This window comes from Muntiacus reevesi, chromosome 2 (assembly GCF_963930625.1).
Source record: "Muntiacus reevesi chromosome 2, mMunRee1.1, whole genome shotgun sequence".
NCBI lineage: Eukaryota > Metazoa > Chordata > Mammalia > Artiodactyla > Cervidae > Muntiacus > Muntiacus reevesi.
This window is the reverse complement of record NC_089250.1, coordinates 244,666,262-244,691,758: the sequence shown is the minus strand read 5'-3', so window position 1 is coordinate 244,691,758 and position 25,497 is coordinate 244,666,262.

Here is a 25,497-nt window from a genome sequence, read left to right as displayed (position 1 = left end):
AATGTATGTCCTCCCTGTCCCTGTCTTAAACACATAGAACTGTACATTTAAGTTAAAAGAAACAAACAAACTTAATCACTGCAACTTTTTAAAATGGATATCAGTTGTAGAGTGGCCAGCTGCTTGGTCTGCAAATAAATGACCCCTAATTATTCTGGTGAAGATAATGGTTTTTCCAGTGGTCATGTATGGATGTGAGAGTTGGATTGTGAAGAAAGCTGAGTGCCGAAAAATTGATGCTTTTGAACTGTGGTGTTGGAGAAGACTCCTGAGAGTCCCTTGGACTGCAAGGAGATCCAACCAGTCCATCCTAAAGGAGATAAGTCCTGGGTGTTCATTGGAAGAATTGATGCTGAAGGTGAAACTCCAATACTATGGCCACCTCATGCGAAGAGTTGACTCATTGGAAAAGACCCTGATGCTGCAAAGGATTGGGGGCAGGAGGAGAAGGGGACAACAGAGGATGAGATGGCTGGATGGCATCACTGACTTGATGAGCATGAGTCTGAGTAAACTCGGGGAGTTTGTGATGGGACAGGGAGGCCTGGCATGCTGCGATTCATGGGGTCGCAAAGAGTCGGACACGACTGAGTGACTGAACTGAACTGAATTGAATTATATTATTAATTCATAGAATTTATTTTTTATTATATCCTTATTGTTAGTTGAACTACTTTCACTTTTTTTCTCATGAATTTCAGTGTCTTTTATCCATCTTCTAATTAACTGTTTCTAATACTTCTTTGGTAGGAAAACTAGCCAATTGACTTTGGGTATAGAATAACACCAAATAAAAGAAAATAAGGTCTAGACAGTACATGTAATGTGTAAACTTAATTTATGTGTGTTTTAGCATTGGTATAAAACATCCATTTATCATCTCTATAATTTTAGAATAAGAGATTACTGACTACATGAAAAGTCACATATATCTCTTCAAAGAATTTGAGTTCCTTATGAGATATAAAGCATGAACTATAGAATTCACAACTTTAAACAATTCAGCATTTTTTAGTATAATCACAGAATTGTGCAGTCAGTACCAACCATCACACTCACCATCACCAGAATCATTTTTAAGACATTTTATCATCTCAAAAAGATATTCCTATCCCCACTGTTATTCACTCCATATTTACTCTCAATCTTCTAGCTCTAGGCAACCACTAACCTACTCTCAGTTTCCGTGAAGTTGCTTAATATAGGCATTTGATATAAATGAAGTGATTGAATAAGTGGGACTTTCTGTGTGTGTATGTCTTCTTTCACTTAGCGTATTCCCAAGGCTTCAGCATGAGTCAGCACTTTATTCCTTTTCTCTCTTGAATGATATCCTATTATATGGAATGCTGTATTGTGTTTATTCATTGGTTAAAAGGAATCCTACACCACTTTGTGTGACTTATTAGACCAAGGGTAAGACCCCTGTTATTAGTTCTTTTGGATACATGGTCTGAGAAAGAGTCAAGACAACCTCTGCAGGCAGTTAGATTTCTATCATAAAATCAGGAGATGCTGAAAGGTTATTATTATTATGCTGTGTGGGTTGAGTGAAAAAGAAAAGGTGGTTCTGCTGGGAAAGAAAAGTAGAGCAGATTTTCAGGAGGAGTAGAAGAAACATATGCGGAGAGATTACAGTTATCCTGCTGGTATGTTATTCCATACCCTTCTGGAAATTCTTATTTTACCTGATAAGTACATGGATCCTCCCAATAGATTTTCACTCTTTCAGGTTAACTCAGTGTGGTAGGCAGATAAACAACTTCCAAAGTTTTCTAAGTTGTAGTCCCTGAAACCTATGAATATATTACCAGACATTGCAAAACAGACTTTGTAGATGTGATTAAAGGTATGGATCTTGAGATGGGGGATTATACTAGTTTATCTGAACCTGTCAAATCTAATTGTATGAGTCATTAAAAACAAAGAATCTTTTAGAACCCTGAAGAACATTTGGTTAGAGAGAGTTGCAGTTATAGATGAAGAAGCAGGGAAATGAAATGTTTAGACTCCACTTACCACTGTAGACTTGAAAGATGGAGGAAGGGGGCATGAGCCAAGAACTGTAGGCAGTTTCTACAATCTGTAAAAAGTAAATAGCAGGTTTTCCTAAAGCCTATAGAATCACATCCCTAATTACATTTTGATTTTAGCCTATGGAGATGCGTGTCAGATTTCTTATATCCAGAGCTATAAGAAAGCAAATTTGGACCAAGTCACTATAGTAGTGGTAATTTGCTACAGCAGCAATACAAAACTAATATTGTTGGCTTCCATGTATTTCCTCTGTGTGAAAAAAAGTCAAAAGGAAGGTATTTAATGTAGATTCCAGCACCCAAAATATCCCCTCTGAAATGTAATTGAAAGGTAATTTTCTAGTATGGGATGTAATTTTTGCAATAAAGAGAATGCATACTTTGGAAGGCAATTCATTGGTCAGTGCTAATGTAGCATGCAGATTTCCTAAAATGGCTCACCAGAGATGTTCCAGAAATATTATCAAAACTTGGGAATGTTATGAGCTATCAGTTCTACAGTTGTGTTACATTATATGTCACTGTGGAGATTACCTGGCTGGGCCTGACAGGTCCTTAAAATCAGAGACTTTTATGTGCATGGTGGCAGGAGAGACCAAATAAATTTGAAATTTGAGATGGATGTGATAGACTGTTCCTGGTTTGAGGCGAAAAGAGATAGGAATGGTCATTAGTAGAACTGAGAGGCCCTGACTTGAGATGCAGCAAGGGAGTGTTAACTTTCCACCAACAGTCACAACAAACTAGATTCTTTCCTCAAGTCTAAGAGCCCAACTTGGCAAGCTTCTTGACTTTAGCCTTGTGAGACATGGATCAGAGAACGCAGCTGAGACCACCTGGACTTCTGAACTAAGACATCTGAGATACTATATGTGTGCTGCTTTAATTCACAAAGTTTCTGGTAACTTGTGATGCAGTCATTAAAAACCAAGGGTTAGATGGTCCTTAAAAACCAACATCTACCCAAACTTCCCTCTTTTGATTCTTGCTCTCCTGCTTGTTAATTACAGAGTCATTAAGGTTGTTTATAAATGTTCAATTCCCTCTTTATATGAGCACCATGTTATGATGGTATGTCCCTCCACACTCTGAAGTTAGGTGTGATTTGTGGCTTCTCTTGGACACTTTACTGTGAGCAGAAGTGCTATGTATCTATGTTAGGCAATGTTTGGCCATATCCCTTTCCTTTTGTGCTGATCACAGAAGGACGTGCTGAGACTGTGCTTCCATTATTCTGAGTCCTTGAGTGAACATGGTAAGTAGACTTTTCCCACCTTTCTCTGCTGACAGATAGTTGGCTTAAACATCAGCAAAATAGATTATTTTTAATTTATTTTCTAAATCTGTTGACATTTTGAAGATTGTTGTTACTCCACAAAATCTAGCCTTTTCTAGCCGAAACACCACTTATGTGACCTTGGGCAAGACACTTAATTATTATCACCTACTACTTTGTGGCTTCATCTCCTCCTCCTCTTCCTTCCTCCCCTCTTTATCCTCATCATCAGCATCAATAAGATAATAATGCTCATAGAAGTTACTTTTTTGAGCACTTACTATGTACTTAGCTTAAAAGCCCTTAAAAGATTCCATATGTATTTAGCACAATAGTAAACATTACAGGTTTTGATGCTAGTTTGCCCTAATCAGCAACATTGATATTTTGACTAGAAGCTCTTCTATGCTCAGTTTTCTCCATTGGCCAAATCAAGATAATAGCACTTGCTTCATAGGGTTGTGTGAGGACAGATATAAATTAACACATGTGAAGTGATTAGAACACTGCTTGATATATCTCTCCAATAAAAAGTCACTATTTATATGGTCTGATAAAATTTTCACAACAGCCCTATAAGGTAGTTATTATTAATTCCATTTTGCAGGCATGTACACTGAAACTCAAAAAAAATTGATCACTTTGCCCAAGTTTATATCATTCTATCTGATTTCAAAGTCTATACTCACAACCACTTCTCCTTGGATCTAGATGCCTCTGTCTTTAAGATTTAATCAACACCTTCTTCTTCTAGAGGACTCACACTTTGACTAAGTTGTGTCTCTATGTCACAATGAAATATTCTAAGTTCCTTAATTTATTACCTGACCAACCTAAGAACAACTGACTCTCTTGTCTGTCAACTATTAATATAATCTGAGTTCTCTGCAAGCATAATTATTAAGTATAGCAATAGATGGGCTATGGACTATGTGTTTTTAATAGCAAAACAGGAGAGTTCAAAACTACCGCTTTTCTCTCCAGAAAGGGGAACTGATATATAGGTTTGTTAAAATAATTTAAAGGGCTTCCCAGGTGATGCCAGTGATAAAGAACGGCCTGCCAACACTGGATACTTAAGAGATGTGGGCTTGATCCCTGGATCAGGAAGATTCCCTAGAGAAGGGAATGGCAACTCACTCCAGTATTCTTGCCTGGAGAATCCCATGGAGAGAGGAGCCTGGTGGGCTACAATCCAAAGGGTAGTGAAGAGTCAGACATGACTGAATGAACTTAGCACACACAAAATAATTTAAAAAGTGTGAAGAGGTGATATCAGGAACCCTGAGTTCCAACCTAAGCTCTGTCACTCACTGGCTATGTGACTGTGGACAATCCAATTTACTTTTTTGGAACTCAGTGTCCTTATTCATCAAAAGAGGGGATTCAATTAGTGGGATTTGCTTCAGATCCTTGGAGACAATAAGTCATGTGATTACTGAAAGCCTCACTTTAGCTCATGAGTGGAGGTGGCTCATGAGAATGTAATTGGGAAAGAAGCTCAATTTTGTGCTGTGTTGGAATCAATGCACCAGAAGGAAGAGGGCATGTAAACAAGGGCCAATTGTACTTATTTTTCCTAACAAAATATCCTAAAGTGTGAGAATTCAGAGGCTTGAGCTCTGTTGGCAATCAATAAAACATGAATGTGTCTTTCTGAATGCATTTTCCTCATGCCCCTTCAGCTTCCCTGTAATGAGGAGATAATGAGCTATAGACATAGCCAGGGGTGCCTGGGAGCTTCTTCTAACATCCACTTTGTTAGAAGAACTTTTGCAGCTGAAAGGCAAAACATTTTCAAGGGATATTCTGCCAGCTGTGTCACACCTTGAGCTTAATGTCATGATATTTTCTCAAGAATTTGAGGGTACCTACAGGGGTCCCTCTAATGGGCACTACTCAGCTATTACTGGGGAAAATTAGTTTTGTTGTCACTTCATTGATTATCTTTGTTTTTTTCTTTTTGTTGTTGTTGTTTGTTTGTTTTAAATCAGACCATGAGAAAATATTCACTGGAGAAACACAGGACTCAACTTTATAAACTAAAGCCCCTGAGGTCACCATTTTATCTCCTGTGTATTCCTGGTGTTTATTTTTCCTGCCTCTTTTGCTGGCTTTTGCAACAGTTTTCCTGCCCTTTTCCTTAGTATTTCCAACAACCACTGTATCTTGGGCATCTTATATACCCAGATCTGGTTGAGAAATATCTTCAGCCTATTCTAAACAAACCTATAAGTCTATATTGGGATAAGATTTTACCCCTCTTCTCAAAACTAATCAACAGTGGCTGTCTGTGGAAGAAAATAATAATGAGAAGAATGTCAAAGTGGCCACAGAATCTCAGGAGGAATTTGGACTGTAGTTAGGGGTGATTTCCAAGAAGAAGCTCTACTGTGTTCAATATTTGCTATTGCTTTTCTTGAAGGAATTTTCCTGAGTATAACATGGAGAGGGGATGGGTGACTGGTGTGGGATATAAAAATAACAGACAGGAGGAAAAATAAGAGTGGAAGATGTTAAATGACATATTTGTCATGGTCTCCTGCAGAGGCAGATGGAAGCCCCATTCAAAACTTAGTTTTGTAGGTCAAGACTGAGGACATCTCTCTCTCTCTCTCTCTCTCTCTCTCACACACACACACACACACACACACACACACACACAGAGGACAATTTTACTATTTATATAATTGAGATCTCTGGGAGAGTAGAACAGGATTCTCAAACAGGAAAAGAAAACCAGTTTGGAAAGGAAAAGAAGCCAGTTTCGGCTTTTACTTTGTTAGGGGGTGATGCTATTAAGAGTTCCCAGAGGACAAGTGTTTGAATTCTACACTGGACTGCAAAGAGGAAGCACCCAGGATTTCTTATCAGCTCATCCAGGAGCAGAACATAAGGAACAAAAGGAGGGGGGAGTCTAAAAACTGTAAACAGTCGAACATCAAAAAATGAAGTCAGATTCTTCATAATCACATTCTTACTTCAAGGGACACAACTTTAAATTGGGATTAAAAAAAATAGTCTCAGAAATAGATAGCATGGGTTTAAATCTTAGCTTAACCACTCATAAGCCTGTGACCTAAAGGAAGAGGCTTAGGGTTTAATTGCTTCAAAGCTGATTTTGCTCCTTTGTGAAATGGGGACAGCATTAGGACGCATCCATAAGAGGGCAGAAGATTGGTTCAGAGGTTGCACACAAGGTTTTAGTATTGGAATACAGTAAGTGCAGAAAGCAAAGTGGAAGTAAAGAGCTTCTTGATGAGGGTGAAAGAGGAGAGTGAAAGAGCTGGCTTAAGCCTAAATACTAAAAAAAAAATCTAATATCATGGCATCCGGCCCCATTACTGTATGGCAAATACAAGGGGAAAAGATGGAAGTAGTGACAGATTTCCTCTTCTTGGGCTCCAAAATCACTGTGGACAATGAATGCAGTCATGAGATCAGAATATGATTGCTTCTTGGCAGGAATGCAATGACAAAAAAGCAGAGGCATTACTCTGCTGACAAAGGTCCATACAGTCAAGGCTATGGTCTTCCCAGTGGTCACAGTTGTGAGATCTGGATTATAAAGAAGGGAGAATGCCAAATAGTTGATGCCTTTGAACTGTGGTGCTGGAGAAGGCTCCTGAAATTTCTCTGGACAGCAGGGAGATCAAACCAGGCAATCTTAAGGGAGATCAACCCTGAATATTCATTGGAAGGAGTGATGCTGAAGCTGAAGCTCCAGTAATTTGGTTATCTGATGTGCACAGATGACTCATTGGAAAAGTGCCTGTTACTGGGAAAGATAGAGGGCAGAGGAGAAGAGGGCATCACAGGATGAGATGGGTAGACAGCATCATCAATGCAATGAACATGAATTTGGGCAAACTTTGGGAGATAGTAAGGGACAGGGAGGCCTGGCATACTGCAGTCCATGGGGTCGAGATGACTGGGCAACTGAACAACAACAACAAATAGCAAGTGCAACACTGCCATTGCATCCATGTTATACATTCTACTACCAGTTTTGCTATAATCACTAGTCCCATTCCTATTTTTCCTGATTTTTCTCCAACGAATAAGTTTTTTGATCTACCTCTCTCTGTGTATTTGTCTTTAAATCTACCATTAGAGTTGTTAAAATGGTTTATTAAAAGGTCTGGGCTTGGTATTCTTGTCCTCAGAAGTTATGCTGATCTCAGTACTCTCCATTCTGGGGGACTCTGACACCCACCTTCTTATGGTATGTTCCTTCATAAAAAGCAGGGCAGCTTTCTGCATATACTTACTAAGGTAGTTCCTTAGTTGCCCAGAAGATTTCACTATTTGGATTTGAACAAAATAAACTCTATTTTCTTACAGAACACACATGACTCACATTTTATATTTCAGCAGATGGATGAATGTGGTTTTCCAACTGCAAATCTAGAAGCTTGCCTAAACATAAATACTTTCTTACCCAGACTCAATACTCATGTCTTGGTTCAGATTTAGTTTTAATCATTTAACCTCATTCATTTTCTTTTTGGGTTTCCCCAGTGGCTCAGTAGTAAAACATCAGTTTGCCAACGCAAGAGACACAGGTTCAATCTCTGGGTTGGAAAGATTCTGCAGAAGAGGAAATGCAACCCACTGCAGTTTTATTGACTGGAAAATTCCATGGATAGAGGAGGCTGGTGGCTATAGTCCATGGGGTCACAAAGAGTCAGACATGATTGAGCACAGCAAACACATACACACACACACACCCCACATTTTATTTTAATTGTATGTAACAAATGTCCTTTTTCACAAATATGTTCTCGAAGACACAAAGTGAGAATTTTATTCAGGAAACTTTCTCCTATCTTGACTTTCCTAATGTATTTTATCTACACCTCTTTCAAGACAAGGGCCCGTCCTATCTTGTGTTGTGTTTGTTTGTATGGTTGATCACTCTAGCTTTCCACATGATCAGCATCATCATTTGGTTGTCTATTTGACACGTAGCTTTCAGCCATTCCCTTGGAGACTCTGATACACTGAGGTTTGGGTTGGTGCTGGGGAAACAATATTTAGACAAGATTTCAAGGATATTTATGAAATACTGGTCTATTTTTTCCTGTGGATTTTAATTGCATACAATGTGTGTCTTCACCACTAGAATAACTAGCACATTTTGTGCATAGTAGTAACCACAGTGTTCAGCTTGTGAATTCTTATGCTCATTGGGATTTCCTGGAGTAAAAGAATAATAACCACAACAGCAATAGCTAGGACTCATTACATACTTACTATATATTCCATTCTTCAGGCACATTACTAAGTCTCATAATAATATACTATATCAGAATGTAGATCTCCAGTTTAGAGATCTGGGAACTGAAGTTCCAGGTAGGGGTTGTAATTATCTCTGTATACACAGTTAAAAAGTAGCCAAATACATCTTTATATCTAGGTGCATCTGACAGCGAAGCCCCTGTGACTTGTGAAGTGGATTGGACATATTTCTCCAGCCACTGCCGCTTGCCCTAGTTAACATTCTCCTTGAATGACCTACAAGGTCCTTAACTTCTAACTGGCATAAATGTCTCTGATGCTCCCAGTTTAAAAATTGCAATACACACATAAATAATTCAAGCAAACAACTTGATATAGTGGAGTGCATTAGGGCTAAAATAACCCTCCCCTTTTTGACTAGCTTAGAAAATCATCATCATTTTCTAGAAATACTCTCTGGGCTTCATGTGGTACATGGTACATTGAATTTGTTAGCATTTTGCCAGCTCTGCCATTCAAAAGAAAAAAAAAAAATCACTGTGGAATTGCTGCAAAATCAGCGTAAATGCAGATTTAATTGGCTTTGCCTCACAAATAACCTTCTTCATGCCAGCTTTATTTCAGTGGCTGGAGAAGGGCCTATCTTTTTCATCAATATACTGGCTGTTTCTGTTAACAACATCCATACTCAAAATCTGAGAGGTATTTACTGGTAGGCTAAGGGCTGGGTGGTTTGTCTTTAAACAGAAGGCTTTTTTTTTTTTTTCCCCATCTGCCAGAAGTTTATCTTGATAGATGGATGGATAGATTGATAAATCAATCTGTTTTTATCTCCAATATCATGTGACAACTCCTTCTTCCTTGATCATTCCCTCCACTTACATAAGGTGTCATCTCTGAAGTCTTCAAGCATCCTAGATTTTTCCAGCCTCTAGTTTTCACTCCCACTATTGCCTATTTCAGGATGCCCCTTTGCCCTCATCTATTTGTGAGTGACTTCTTCCCATCCTTCATACCTCTGCTAAATGTCACCTACTTTAAAAGGTCATTCACTCCTGGAACTCTCTGTGAGATGGTCTACTCTCCATTGTTTTGAATCTCTACTTGTTTCATTCATAGAAGGGGTTGGTAAATTTTTTTTTTTCTGTGTAAAGCCAGACAGTAAATAAAATAGGACGCTGGCAGGATTCAGCTGCCCAGTATAATCTCCTGACCCCCTGCTTCATGGTATCAATTACAAGTTTCAATTGAAACATTTGTGTTATGCTTGTTTATGATCAACATGCCCATTATAGGCTTCCCTGGTGGCTCAGACAATAAAGAATCCACCTGCAATGTGGAAGACCTGGGTTTGATCTCTGGGTTGGTAAGATCCCCTCGAGGAGGGCATGGCAACCCACTCCAGTATTCTTGCCTGGACGATCCCATGGACAGAGAAGCCTGGGGGGCTACAGTCCAAAGGGTCGCAAAGAGTTGGACATGACTGAGTGACTAAACAAGACAACAAATGCCTGTTATAATAAAAGCTTCATAAGGACAGGAGTCATAGTGGACTTGTTTATTATTGTATTAACACTGAACATAGTAGATGCTCAATAAATATTTCTTGAAAGAAATACTTAATTACAAGGATGGTTAAATATGAGAAGATCTATCAATGTAATTCACCAAATTAACAGATTTAAGAAGAAAGTCACATGATCTTTTTGTGGATGCAGAAAGGTGTCACAATTAAACAAGTCTTGTAAAAAAAAAGAAAAAGAAATAATTAATTAAAAGTTTAGTTTGGTTTAAATATTTAGCCTTAATAATTCTCTATAGCTTACAAGATTAACCCTAATTTCTTATGACACATATTCCCATAGATTCTTGACCCAATGGAATTTTTAGTGTTAACACTCACTACCATCTTTGCTGTCATAAAACAAGAGCTGCAATTCACGTATCCATTTACTCTTTCATTGAGTGTCATGCACAATAAATAAGGTGGCTCATGGTAAAGAATCCACCTGTCAATGCAGGAGACACGGGTTTGATCCCTGCGGCAGGAAGGTCCCCTGGAGAAGGGGATGGAAACCCACAGCAGTGTTTTTGGTGGAAAATTCCATGGACAGTGGAACCCAGTGGGCTACAGTCCATGGGGCCACAAAAGAGTGGGAAACCACTTTGCGACAAAACAACAGCAACAACAAAGTGACGTGATATTAAAAATCTAGCACTTTGGGGTCAGAAGTGGAGACTTGACCAAGGTGGAAAGTGTGTTAAAGATAAAATTATATAGTGATGCTTTTCAGTGCATCAGTGAATCTGAGCTGGTGCCTTGTTCTCTTGCTCAGAAACAGTCATGCTGTTTTCATTTGAAATACCTTATATTATAGTACTTTCTGCATAGGATTAAAAGTTTCACTGATTCATCTGAGGTATCTGTTTGAAGATTTAAGTACTAAACACACAAAACTATAAAATTTTACAAGTCAAAATGACCATTTAGAAAAGTCATAAAGCAATGTTTATTTATACATATATATTTACTTCAAAACATTTCTCTTGAAAAACTGTCACTGCTATACAAAATAACCCTGGAACCATCTGAATAATCTCAGCTTTATAATATGAAATAGTGTGCAAATGAAATGGTAGAGTTTCAGAGACAGCATTGGCTGTTTTTTAAAGTAAGTGATAGATGACGGCAGATATCAGAGAGAGCCTACTGAAATGGAAAGTTTTCATGTACACTCAGTGATTTTGAGGGAAAAAATAAAAGACAAGTACTTTAAAGCAAGTGGCAGGGTTGAAATTCTGCTAACTTTCCCTTATCTATTTTCACTTTTCCCAGAACATATGTTTCACAATAGTTTTATTAGCAAGTGGAGAAGACGCCACTGTCCAAAATATGTGGTGTGATTAGCGTTATTGAGTGGCAGGTTTTGTGTTACTCATGTTTATTTTATGCCTTTCCAAACCATCTGCTTCCTTGCGCTCTGTCTTACTAAGATAATGAGAAACAGCGACAGCAGAGGTGCACAGCGCTACTACAATTCTAACATTTTCTGACATTTTGAGTTTAGGTATCTCTTTTCCTGAGAGTCCTAAGGAAAACTGAGTAATGTGGTCACTTCTTGGGAAACAAAGCCTAGACATAATTCACTCATTCATCTGACTCAAATCTGAGTATTTACTCAGTGTCAGGTAGTAGACAAGGACCTGTGGTTACTGAGATGCATGAGATGCTATTTCTATAACAGTCTAGTCAGGGAGATAGGGAGGCAAACATTGTAGTGTGAGAAGGACTATGATAGAGTTAACAGTATTACGGCATCAGGAAGAGAACGTGAAAACATTTATTCCAAGAATACACTGGAATCTTGAGCATTTAATTACCAATATAAGAAGAAAAAAAGCAACCAGAGAGTATTACAGACCAAAGTACCTACATTGGCCATGGTATCCATAAAACTGTGAGAAAGATTGCTGTTGATAAATTTTAGTTACTTTGGTTTCACTGGAATGCAAGGTATGCATATGATAGCAAGAAAGAATCAGACTTTGCAACTTGATAATAATCTCTGGTACCTATTGATTCCTTAGTACCTGGCAACTATTGTACACTTTTTTAAAAAAAAATTAATCTTTCCAACAAATCATTAGATTGAAACAATTTTCCCATTTTTCTTATATTACACATTAGAAGGATGAGTTTCAGAGAATTCAAGTGGCATATTGACTCAGTCAGTTCTCCCATAGACAGTCAAACTGGGTAATTCTAGTTTGTTTAATACTGATACTATTTACAAAGCAGTAGACATGGTTTAAAGCAAAAAGAAGAGACATTACTTCGCCAGCAAAGGTCCATCTAGTCAAGGCTATGGTTTTTCCAGTAGTCATGTATGGATGTCACAGTTGGACTATAACGAAAGCTGAGCACCAAAGAATTGATGCTTTTGAACTGTGGTGTTGGAGAAGACTCTTGAAAGTCCCTTGGACTGCAAAGAGATTCAACCAGTCCATCCTAAAGGATATCAGTCCTGGGTGTTCATTGGAAGGATTAATGCTGAAGCTGAAACTCCAATACTTTGCCCACCTGATGGGAAGAGCTGACTCATTTGAAAAGACCCTGATGCTGGAAAAGATTAAAGTGAGAGGAGAAGGGGACGACAGAGGATGAGATGGTTGGATGGCATCATAGACTCAATGGACATGAGTTTGAGTAATCTCCAGGAGTTGGTGATGGACAGGGAGGGCTGGCGTGTTGCAGTCCATGGGGTCTCAGAGTCAGACCCGACTGAGTGACTGAACTGAACTGAACTGAGACATAGTTTAAACCAACAGATCTTGAAGTATTGCCCCTAGATTGGTGTTATCGGCATCAGATGAGACTCTGTCAGGAATGCAAATTCTCAGGTTCTATCCTAGAGCAAGTGAATCCAAAACTCTGGGGATGAGGCCACACAATCTTAAGTCTCACAAGCCCTACTGGTGATGCTGATTCATCCTCAAGTTCAGAACCTCAGATCTAGAGAAGTAACAATGGACAGCACAGTGCTATGGAGCTTGTAACACAGGGAAAGATGCATCACCCTGTATCCTAGAAGAAGAGAAGGCAGTTGTCAGAAGTACTGATACTCTTATGCCTTTTTGAAATGCCCTTTGCTTACAAATTTTATTAGTTGCGATTTCCATGACATAGATTATTTTTTTTTCTTTATTTCTGACAATAAGTGGAAGGTTTCATGGATTCAGTAAAGAGATTTGAGTTTGAAGTTAAATTTAGCATGCTACTAGCTATGTAATTTTAAACAATCTCCTCATCCCCGAGCCTAAATTGTTGTTATTTTTCATCCATTAATATTAAAATAGAGCTTAATAGTAGCCTACTGCATAGATCGTTTGTGTAACACTTACAAGATTTAACATTTAGAAAAAAGTTTAGAATTTCCTGTATAAAATATATTTTATATGTCACATGTTATTAATATTAATTCTTTATTGCCACTGTTGCTATTATCATTATTCTTTTTTCCTCTGTTTTTCTAAGGATCTTCTTGTACCTGTGGTATTTCACTTGAAATCAGTTTTACCTTTTCATTTTATAGATACAGCTCAGTTATTTTTACTAGTATCTTTTCTGTGGTAACCCTTAATTCATTATCTTCAGCTCCACTTAATTTATATTCTAAACTTTTTTGTATAACAATCCACTAGACAGCTCAAACTGCTTATAAAATATGCAGTAACAAAAACTATAAAATCAATCAAGTAACCAACAACAAATAGTAAGGAGAATCCCCATTCATTTACCTGCCACCTGTGACAGCAATCTGGGAAGCTTCTCATGCTCCTTCTTCTGCCTACAACCAAGTCATCTATAGATTTTAACAAATAAGTCCCACAGAATTTAATAAATTAGCCTCTTCTGCTATCTTTATTCCTGTAGCCAGAGTGTTTTGTTTTAATCTCTGCTGAGTTAGCACAAAAGCTTTAAACACTACTTTCTTCCTCTTCCTCAAAAATATTGCCCAGTCCTACTGGTCTCCATTCTTCACCCTAATTAAGTATACTTTTTTCTCGATCTAAAACAGAAATCAGACAACCAATAAATACTTAAATAGATAAGAATATAACTGCACTACCCAGAACTCATTTAGGGTCCATATTACTTGTGGGACACATTCTCTGCTGCTTAGCCTGACTTAAAGGGTCATTCGCTGACCCCAGTCTACTCATATAAGAGGTCGTATGGGGTAATGATTGAGAGGGTTGAGAGGATTCCAGAGTCATATTGCCAGCCTTTAAAACATGCCTTCACCTCTTCTTGCTTGTCATCTTGGGAAACTTCTGTTTATCTCTCCTGATCTACATCTCATCCTTTACTTGCTCTGTGCTGAGAGGCTGAAATGTCTGGATCTCATCAGTTACCTTCTGTGTCCTCTGGTATCACTTGGACTTGGCCAATAAAGGCCACCATCAGGAACTCTGCAAAATAGCAAGAGAAGATTCACTTCCTATTGGGTTGCCAAAGGTTGACAGTGCCCGTCTACTGAAGGCCACAGTCCTTGTAATATAGACCTCTCAAAATTGCTTTGCTGGGTTCTGTTAATTACCTTCTTTTCGTTAGAGCCTAAGGGTTACAGCATCTTCCCCTAGGTTACCAGACTCTGTTCACTTTGGGTTTTTCTTCAGATCTGATTTTTTCTTTTTCTCTGGGCAATAAATGGGTTTCTGATTTAGAACAATACCCACTAAACTGTTTTGCTTTTGCCATACTTTTCAAGAACCATATTCTTTACCTTGAACCATAGTTCCTGAAGTTCATCATTTGTTGTGACCCTTGCTATGAGGCTGACTCCCTGATACAATGAGAGTCAGGTCAATTAAGCTGTTTAATAGCTGTGATACTGACCCCTGACCTTCTTGGCCTTGCACTTGTCACCCTCCCTCTAGGATAACTGAGTAATGGTTTGGTTTCAAAGTCTCCACTATTTAATTGTCTAAAGTATTGTGATGTTAGCCTAGTCAAGTTCTAACCATGAGAAACTTAATCTCTGGATGATCTTTTTATTAAATCATTCATTAGAATTTTGTTATTTTTAAAGATGATATTGACTATGTGTATGTACACACACACACACACACACACACACACACACACATTTTTCCCTTGAGCTCTCCTTAAGGAAGGTAGGGTTTTTTGGCAGTTCTTTCTCTTTTTTTTCTCTTCCAATCAACATCTTAGTCATCTTCCCAAGGGAAATATGGAATCAGTGGAGTCACCTCACTTCACCTTAATCAAAAACCTATTCTGTTTTCTACAGATGTATTTCCAAATCCTTTTTATTCACTTTATATCATATAATCTCAAAAAAATCCCTGTGAGATTGCTATCACTTGTATCCCTGTTTTACAAATGATAAAAGTGACACTCAGAAATGTTATGAAATTCGCCCATGGGCCCAGAATCAGCTAATGACAGAGGTCTCTGTTAAAGACCAGAAGTATGAAATATTTTAATATAGTGCTTCTGTTTAAAAGAATACAAGCTACAACATTTCAAACCAATATGCAGCTTTACATGTTTAAGTGCAAAATCATCTGGCTCAAGTCTATTATAAACAGTAAACACTCCTTATGTTTAAAACACTGAATTCCTTGTTCAGTTATGGGATGTTCAGCATTCATACAGAACAATTCAATGTGTCATTTGTTTCAACTTGGACTTGAAGTTTTGGTGTTATATTTTATTCCTAACTCCAATTTCTTTTGGTCAGCTCTGCACTTTACCCTGGGTTACGCACCCATCATAAAAATGTCTTTGGCACTCTCCCTCCAAGAGTAAACAGCTAAATGGGGAATATGTTTATGGTGTGGAGCCTCATCTCGTACATGTCTGGCTCATTCCATAGGACTGGGATTCTATTTAAGTCTCCATGACTAAGGTGATGGTTCTTCTTTATACTAGAGATCTAGCTGGAATTCTCTCTAATACAAGTTGTGGCCCTCAAGCATTTTGCCTATTTTTAAAAAATTCTCACTACAAAAATGAATGTTTCCTGCTATGATTCAGTCCCTCCTCTGAAGAAGTTGATACTTAGAACTATAGAATTTCACCATTTAACCGACTTTGCATATGACTTCATGTCACAGTGGGTTCAGTAATCATGTAAGTCTGGGAGTGGAGGAAAGGAATAATTTTCCACAACATTCTACCTTTCCCAGAAAAAGAGATGTGTACCAGATCCAAAGTGAATCCATCTAACCAAACATTAACTTCTCATTCTCTTCACCATCTTGTGTGTCAGTTGTCTTATTTTCCTCTTACACAGGCATCTGCTCTTCATTCTTCTGTCCGAACTTATAACTTGTATGCATCTTCTATTTTAAAAACAACAGAATCCACAAAAGCAATGGTTTCCTTTTAACCCTGAATCCTATTAGCTTCTGCCTCATCTTTTCACTTTGTTTACTACCAATTTCTTGAAAGTACTGGTTGAAGCACAAGCTGGAATCAAGTTTGCCAGAAGAAATATCAATAACATCATATATGCAGATGACACCACCCTTCTGGCAGAAAGTAAAGAACTAAAGAAGTTCTTGATGAAAGAGAAAGAGGAAAGTGAAAAAGTTGGCTTAAAACTCAGTCTTCAGAAAACTAAGATCATGGCATCTGGTCCCACCACTTCATTGCAAATAGATGGGAAAACAGTGGAAACAGTGACAGACTTTATTTTTCGGGCTCCAAAATCATTGAAGATGGTGACTGCAGCCATGAAATTAAAAGACACTTGCTCCTTGAAGGAAAAGTTATGACCAACCTAGACAGCATATTAAAAAGCAGAGACATTACTTTGCCAACAAAGATCCATCTAGTCAAGACTATTATTTTTCCAGTAGTCATGTATGGATATGAGAGTTGGACTATAAAGAAAGCTGAGCACCAAAGAATTGATGCTTTTGAAATGTGGTGTTGGAGAAGACTCTTGAGAGTTCCTTGGACTGCAAGGAGATCCAATCAGTCAATCCTAAAGGAAATCAGTTCTGAATATTCATTCCAAGGACTGATGTTGAAGCTGAAACTCCAAACTTTGGCCACCTGATGCAAAGAGCTGACTCATTTGAACAGTCCGTGATGCTGGGAAAGATTGAAGGCGGGAGGAGAAGGGGACAACAGAAGATGAGATGATTGGATGGCATCACCAGCTCAATGGACATGAGTCTGAGTAAACTCCAGGAGTTGGTGATGGACAGGGAGGCCTGGCGTGTTGCAGTCCACAGGGTCACAAAGAGTTGGACACTACTGAGTGACTGAATTGAACTGAACTGAACTGTTTGGTTGAAAACTTGGTGTTTCTGCTTCCTTTCATATCAATCATCTCAATACCCTCCTGGCTTCCGTCTGAAGATATCCCTCAGTGCAGACACTCCTCATCTAGAGCTCTTTGAATTTGCTGTTTGCAACAACACCAGCCCTGGGGCGCACTGCCCTAGGTCGGGCAATTAGAGTGCCATATTCTTCTGGACTGAGTGGGATACATCTGGAGCGGTCTGGACTATGTGGTAACATTTTGAGTCCTCTCTTTTGCATTGCAATATATTTATATCAACAAAAACTCCTGCTGAGAGAAATGGGAAAATTTGAGCTACATGGATTTCAACTACTTACATTCTACCATCCTCATTAAGTTTCTGTATCTTATATTTGAATCATTTGATGTATTTTTTCCTACAGTACAAACTATCTTCTTAACATCAGCTGTAACATTACATCTTAACTTCAGTAAACAGAGCCCTAAATAAATCCAAAACACTGAAAATAAACATCTTGCTGAAAATGTCCAAAATAAAATAATGATATTGCTCCTTTTTTTTAATAACAAAAACAATTGGCTTCCATAGCAAAATAAAACAGGCCTAAGAGGAGATGGTTAAAGAATCTGCCTGCTAATGCAGGAGACACGAGAGATACAGGTTCAATCCCAGGTTCAAGAAGATCCATTGGAGAAGAGAATGGCTATCCACTCCAGTATTCTTGCCTGGAGGATTCCATGGATAGAGAAGGCTGGCAGGCTACATTCCATGCCATTGCAGAGGAGGACACAACCGAGTGACTAACATTTTCACTTCCAGATGAGGTTAAGGAAGTGAGAAAGTGGCTGTCATATAAACCCTTATGACCAGCATTTGGTTTCAATTTTCACCATGATTTCAAATTTCTACTCTTAATAATATTTCCCCAGTCCTATTTTCTTACTCATATATATATATATATATATATATATATATATATATATATATATATAGCAGTCTTCTCTGCTGTAGCAACAACACTCACTAGGGGAAAGTAAGACAATGAACAAATTAATACATAGTAACTAAGATATATTGAAAGTTTTACTCTTCTAAACATTAAAGGAAAGTGACTTATGGCAGCACTCCTGGGTGGATTTGAGGAGTGAGTCTGAGGTGGTCATTTGCGGAGTATTTGTATGAGGAAATACCCTGGGTGGATGTGGTGCTCACTTTATAAGAACAGTAAGAACAAAGAATAAAAATAGTTGGGAGGTTGAGGCATTTGTGGCTATATTTTTTACATAGCACCTCTGATGTTAAAACTAAACATAACGTGAAGAAAATCACTTACTTTTCTTGCAATAATTTGTTTTCATTTATTTCCCTCTTGACTCTAAGAAGGTACCTACATTTTATTTTTTAAGCTGCTCTGAGGAATCTTGCACCCCAGTTCCCCAAAAGGGGTGGTATTGCTGAAATGCCTTAGAGTTGCCCCTCTGGTGTTGGGAGGAGGAAAAAAAATCAGTATTTCAATCTCAAAGGCCAATGAGAGTAAAAAGCTTCACTAGGTTTTATCAGCCTTAGATTAAAATGTGGGCATGTTTCACCATTTCATTCTTATATTTGAAAAGACATGGAGAGGGCTGCAAAAGTTAGTATCCAAATGAAATCCTGAGTTAAAATTGTGGAGAGTTACCTGGTACAGTAATTAACCTGAAATCATTACTTATCATTTTACTGGTTCCATGAGTATGTACTCAGGGAATGCTATTAGTACCATTAAATATTTCTCACAAATTCCATTGGCTAAATCTGAACACTTCATTTTAATAGAGTCACTGACAACTGAAATGTTTCCATAGGAAACAGTCCTATGATCAGGATACTAAGTCTTGTGAAGAACAGGTTAAGGGAATTTGCCATTTTGGATCACAGAGAGAAGATTAAATCTCTTATCAACATTGCAAGATGGAAGATCAACAAACAGAGAAATAAGCTGTCTGGGGATGTGCTGCTAGTGATGGCAAATCTAGAAACAAATTACAGACTTATAAAAAGGCACACTTAAAATCACTGAATGATATCCAACTCTCTGCACTGTGATAGGCTGACTCTAAGTCTCTATCCCTGGTGGATGATCCCAAGACAGTGGTGTCAAAAAATAACTCCCACTCCCACAGCATAATTGCAGATGCCAGTGAAACTTGGCTGGGGGCAGACCTGCCTACGATACCTGTAATATTCTCCCTTTGATGGTCCAAGAGACTAGATTCACTCAATAATATAAAAAGTCAAAAATCACTTCTATCAAAAGGGTTTATTCACTCATTCAGAAATAGAATGACCTATGCCAAAAGAAAATGGTTTTCCTTGTTTGGGCAGTATTCTTCATAGATGGATTTAAATTGACTTCCACATTGCAAACTGAGACAAACAAGGAATCTAATTCCAGTTATTCTCATTAAAGAAAATCATCAAAAGTCACAGTGGCAGAAAATTCAGTTTATTCAGTGAAGAAGTTGATGAGGGAAAGAATGGCATGACTCTGGAGTCAGGTGAATGTGCAAATTATCTATTCTTTGGCCTTGTTAGAAAAACCTCCATTCATTTTACAACTATCTTTTCACAGCATATCCCAGACACCATGATGTGCTGGGTACTAGTCTATGCACCTAATACAGGGATAATAGTGTCCCTTCTTTCAGGAACTTACTACACCTGAGGGAGAACCCTACATGCAGACATACAATTTCCACAGAAGGAAAAGTGCTGAAATTTTAAGTGTAGAATAAGCAGTACCTTGCCCTCATGGTATCTCAGTTTTCCCATTTGTAAACAGAGTGTTGGTACTTTAAGAAGGCTTTCCAGTTCTGAAATAATTATGACTAGTACTTGATCATCAGCTACCTGGAGCTACCACTTGAACCCTCACTGTTATTGGGTTTCCCAAGGTAACAGCAGAATCCCACCACTGCCTCCAGGCATGTGCAAGAACAATGAATCTCCACCAATGTCATAAACTTTCTCTCTGTTCACAATGGTAAACATCTCACCACAACAGTTGACTTATGTCTGCTTTTTTAACAATTGCAACAGATGGTTGACACTTGAACAGAATATATAATTAGCTTTGCAATCTAACACTTCATTCTTATTTGTTCTTTCTCAAAGGAGAGAAGCTGTGCCTTATGCCATTGGGTCTAATCTGTTAGTTTAATCACAAGCAGCACTAGGAAAGCTCTCAAGAGAGATGAGCTGTGGGAGGATTCCTAATCCCAGCCTTTTAAGGACATTAAAAAAAGCTGGGAGAGGGTGGAGAGAGAAAGCTTAGTACTTTTTTTTTTTTAAAACTGATGCCTCATTCTCATTTGTGTTCCAGATGAGGAAAATTTTTGTACATGTTTTTTTCTCATTTCTTCCACTTTACCTTCCTTTGCCTCAATTGCTTCATCTGGGTTTGCAATGCCTACTTCAGGGGCTGCTCTGATTAGTAAATGGAAAGACCTAGCATAGAGTTTGGCATGTAGCAGACACTGCACAAATATCACTATAGATGAATTTAGGTGGAACTAATGGGTCCTCACTTCCTATTTGTTTTGACACTGTTAATATGATTCAAGATCTTGCACCTGCTGATTGAACCAGTGACCTTTCTCAAATGCACATTTCAGGAAGAAACCTCCATCAACATTTTTCTTCCTCTTTCATGGAATCTCTTCTGAAAACACTGCTTCTCTGCACTCTTAACCAAGGCAGCTCCTGGACTGGCATAAGTCCCTGGAAGTCCAGAAATCAATATATTTTTCTTTACTCAACCATTCTTATTCTCCATGTGAATCTATTCCAAATTCCATTCCCTTTCCTGATTCAAGAAATCATAGATCTAATATGGCACTGTCTCCAAAGTTTAAATTTATATAATAGAGCTACTGTTACCTTACTTGTTACATGTGTGATATCTTCATGGGACTTTTGATATTCACTTATCTCAATCTTGTCAGTGAATTATGCTATTTAAAGAACAGAACAAAGTCTAAGATCGAAAGGCATGGTGTTGTTAAAAAAAAAAAAAAAAGATGGAATCTGGGGTATCAGAAGAAAATTCTACTTCACCCAAAATATCGTAAAGTGTTTAGATGATCCTTGACCAGAGTTAACGCCATAATTATTCTGAAAAAGTTTACATGTCATCAGAGTCTACAGTAAACTGGTGATCCAATGAACTTTAGGTAACTCAAGAAGGGAATGGAACCTAAAAATTTTTAGGGCAACAGAGTACAATCTAGAATAATTTACAAAACCTAAAGAAAAGAAATTAGGTAATAGAAAATACATAGAAAGCTAACTGGAGGGGGTCTTAAAAATTCAGTCACCATAGAAGAGAAACGCATTTTTACTGAGTTCTGCGCTTAGTGATTCAGATATTTCACATACTAGAAATGTGGTAACACATGTAATGTTCTTAGTGGGGCTGCATGTAGCGAATGTTTAGTAGAGGCTGAATACTATTATCTTAGTCAATTTCAGAAACATTTCTGTTTTGCAAAGGGAGAAAATTGGTATCTGAATATTTGGGCAGCCAGGCAAACTTCACAAAGGGAGAATGTGGTAAAATCTGGATTCTAAGTGAATCTTCCAGACATTAAATTTTGTATCCCTTTTTTCTTGTTGTGCTACATGACTGGCCATTTGAGCTAAAAAAGAGGATTTTTCTTTTGAATAATGTCCTAATACTCATCCACATCCTATCTTAGCAGATATAAACATAATTCTATCACAGGTAGGGGACACTTTAAATCTACTTCCAAGTGGTACTTAAGCCCACTGTGAGAATTTTAGTGCACTTCAAAAGTATTCACTCATTCAACAAATATATAATGAACACCCTACTGTGTGTCAGGAACCATTCTAGGTATGGGGAGTACCATGGGAGAGAAAATATTTACTCTATATATGGAATGAGGTGGACTATCTATTGCTATTCAAAACTTGTGACTCAGAGTAACAGTTCTTTTACTAATCATTGGTTATACTCATTTTTGGTATAATACAGACTGTAAAATATCCTATGCATACTAAAATCCAATGATAACAAAAACAAAATTTCTGCATTTGTTTATTAAAATATATATAATCATGAAAGAAAATTATACAAAGTTTAAGACATAAATACAAAAACTTCCACAGCCCCAGCATCCTAAAGCAAAACACTTTTAATGTGTTTGACATATTAATATGTTTAATACAGTTCTAAATAAGTAAACACCCTCCTACACACATACTTGTGATTTATAAATCATTCTGTACATTGTTTACAGTTTATTTTTAAGTAAGATTTAACATGCAATACAGCAGCATGGGCAAAGCTTATGCTTGTCTATGTGCCTGAGTGTCCAGTGACTAGATCAAGGACATTTGAAGCACAACATCCAGAACACTCCTGCCCATCCCAGTCAACACCCTCTCCAGAGAAATTGGTATTCTGATGTCTCACCATATATATTAATTTTGCCTGTTCTTGAACTTCATAAAATTTGAATTAGATGGGTTGTACTTTCTTGACTGTTTTGTTCCACACAATATTTTATGCTTTACTTTTAATTTAGCATTACATAATAAATGATTTCCTTCAGCAAATTTCATTCAACAGAGATTTACAGGGTGTTAACCAGGTGAAATGCCCTGATGCAGATACCATGCAGAAATATTCATTATACCCATTATTATTCAACAATATATTGAGGTCCCAACAAGTAAGAAAAGGAACATTTTCTAAAAAGGATAAAAAACACTTGAAAGGAAGAGATTAGAATAATTTAAAAAAGAATACTGGAATTAATGCAATATTTGATAATGTTGATGAAGAGAAGACACATTTGCAATAGTCTTTTTCTGTTGTAATAGTGCACTTTTAAAAAGCACAATAAATTTATTAATTTTTAAAGATATTATTCAGTACTTACATCCATGTATTTTCCCTCTGTGAAACATAGGGATAAATAAGTTAACAATAGAAATAAAACCCCTGACCTCATCAAACATGTATTCTAGAAAGGATAAATAAAATATAATCAATAAACACAATCAATAAGTAAAATTGTATTGTAGGTTATAACTTGAAAAGTATGTCAGAAGTGGAAAATTAAGCTAGGTGGGGAGAAACTGTCAGTACCAAGGGGATATAGTTCTAAATAGTGATCATATTCCCAAACTACCTTAATTGCATCAGTATAACACTGGATGGGGAAAAAAAAAAAAAAAGAGTTATGGAAAAAGAAATGAGGATGCAGTCTTGGCTTTAAATATGCATCATAATTCAATGTATAATAGAGATGCTACTTTAATTCAGAGGAAAGAGGTATGTTATTTATAAAATAAAGCTGAAACAATCACTATCCATCTAGTGGGGCCTCTATTCATTCACTTTTATTAAGTGGACCACTCTGCTATATTATGGAGGAAAATAAATACAATTTAGGACAGAGACCAAATCTAAATGTAGAAATAATGATAATATAATACTAAAATAATGTAAGAGATCTCTCATTAAAAACTAAAAAGTGAATACATCCTTCATTTCTACCTATTTATTGAATCTTATTTATGTTCAGTGTTTGAGTTACATCAATGTACAAAACACAGGGTTCCAAGTTTAATAAAGAGCAGACAATAAATAATAAGCAAAATAAATAATCATATCATTGATTTTGTCAGGAAATAACACATGCTATAGAAAAAAGGAATAAAGAACATACAGCAATGAAAGGGAGGTTGTGAATGATGAAGCCAGAATGGGTAAATGGATAGTAGGTAGGATTATAATACTAAATAACGCCATAAGGTAGGACTGAAAATGTGGCATTGGTGAGAAGACTTGAGGAAGGTTAATTACCTATTCAGTCTGGCTCCCTGGGCAAAAGAACCCTAGGCAAAGTCAAAAGTTGTTACAAAGGTTCCGATGTGGGAGTCTGTCTTGGGTATGGAAGGAAAAGCAAGGTAGGTAGGTGGGTGCAAGAGAGTGAGTGGGACGAGGGAGAAGGATTGAGAGGTAGAATTGAATCAGGTCACAAAAAGCACTGTAGTTCCTTTTAAAAGCCATGTATAACCATTACATTTGAAAAACTAGAAATCAAGCCCTATTTGACAAGATAGAAATTAGAAATCATTGATTTGCATGTCATTTAAAAAGGAAGAGATGAAACAATAGGTTGGGTAATAGGTATCTGCAGTACCTAAAATTCACTAAGGGCTTCCCAGGTGGCGCTAGTGGAAAAGAACCCACCTGGAAAGCAGAACACATGAGACGAGGCTTTGATCCCTGGGTGGGGACAATTCCCTGGAGGAGGGCATGGCAACCCACTCCAGTATTCTTTCCTGGAGAATTCCATGGACAGAGAAGCCTAGTGGGCTATAATCTATGGAGTTGCAGAGAGTCAGGCACAACTGAAACGACTTAGCATGCATGCAAGATTTGCTGTATTTATGTGAAAGTAAAAGCAGCTCAGTCCTGTTCGACTCTTTGCGACTCCATGGACTACAGTCCATGGAATTCTCCAGGCCAGGATATTGGAGTGGGTATAGTCCATGGAATCCTCCAGGCTATAATACTGGAGTGCGTAGCCTTTCCTTTCACCAGAGGATCTTCCTAACCCAGGGATTGAACCCAGGTCCCCCTCATTGCAGGTGGTTTCTTTACCAGCTGAGCCACAAGTGAAGCACGAGAATACTGGAGTGGATCGCCTATCCCTTCTCCAGCAGATCTTCCCAACCCAGGGATGGAACTGGGGTATCCTGCATTGCAGGATCAATCAACTGAGCTATCAGGGAATGTATCTATAACACAGACTAAATTGAAAAATGCAACAAGAGTATTGAAGACAATTCACAGAACAAAAAGCAGAAGAGTTCAACATGTAAATGAAAAGTTCTCTATCTTTTTAGTAGTTAAGTCAATGAAAGTTAAAATAGTGACTTACGGATATATGTCTGTAAGCCTGAAATAAATTATTATCAATAAAAAACTATAATCTTAATCACTGGCTAAGATTCATAAGTATACTCTGTAATGGACATATAAATTAATGCATTATAAAGCAGCTTATCAACATCTAGTAAGATTAATGACATTTATGGAAACTATAATTTTAAATATTTGCTTTT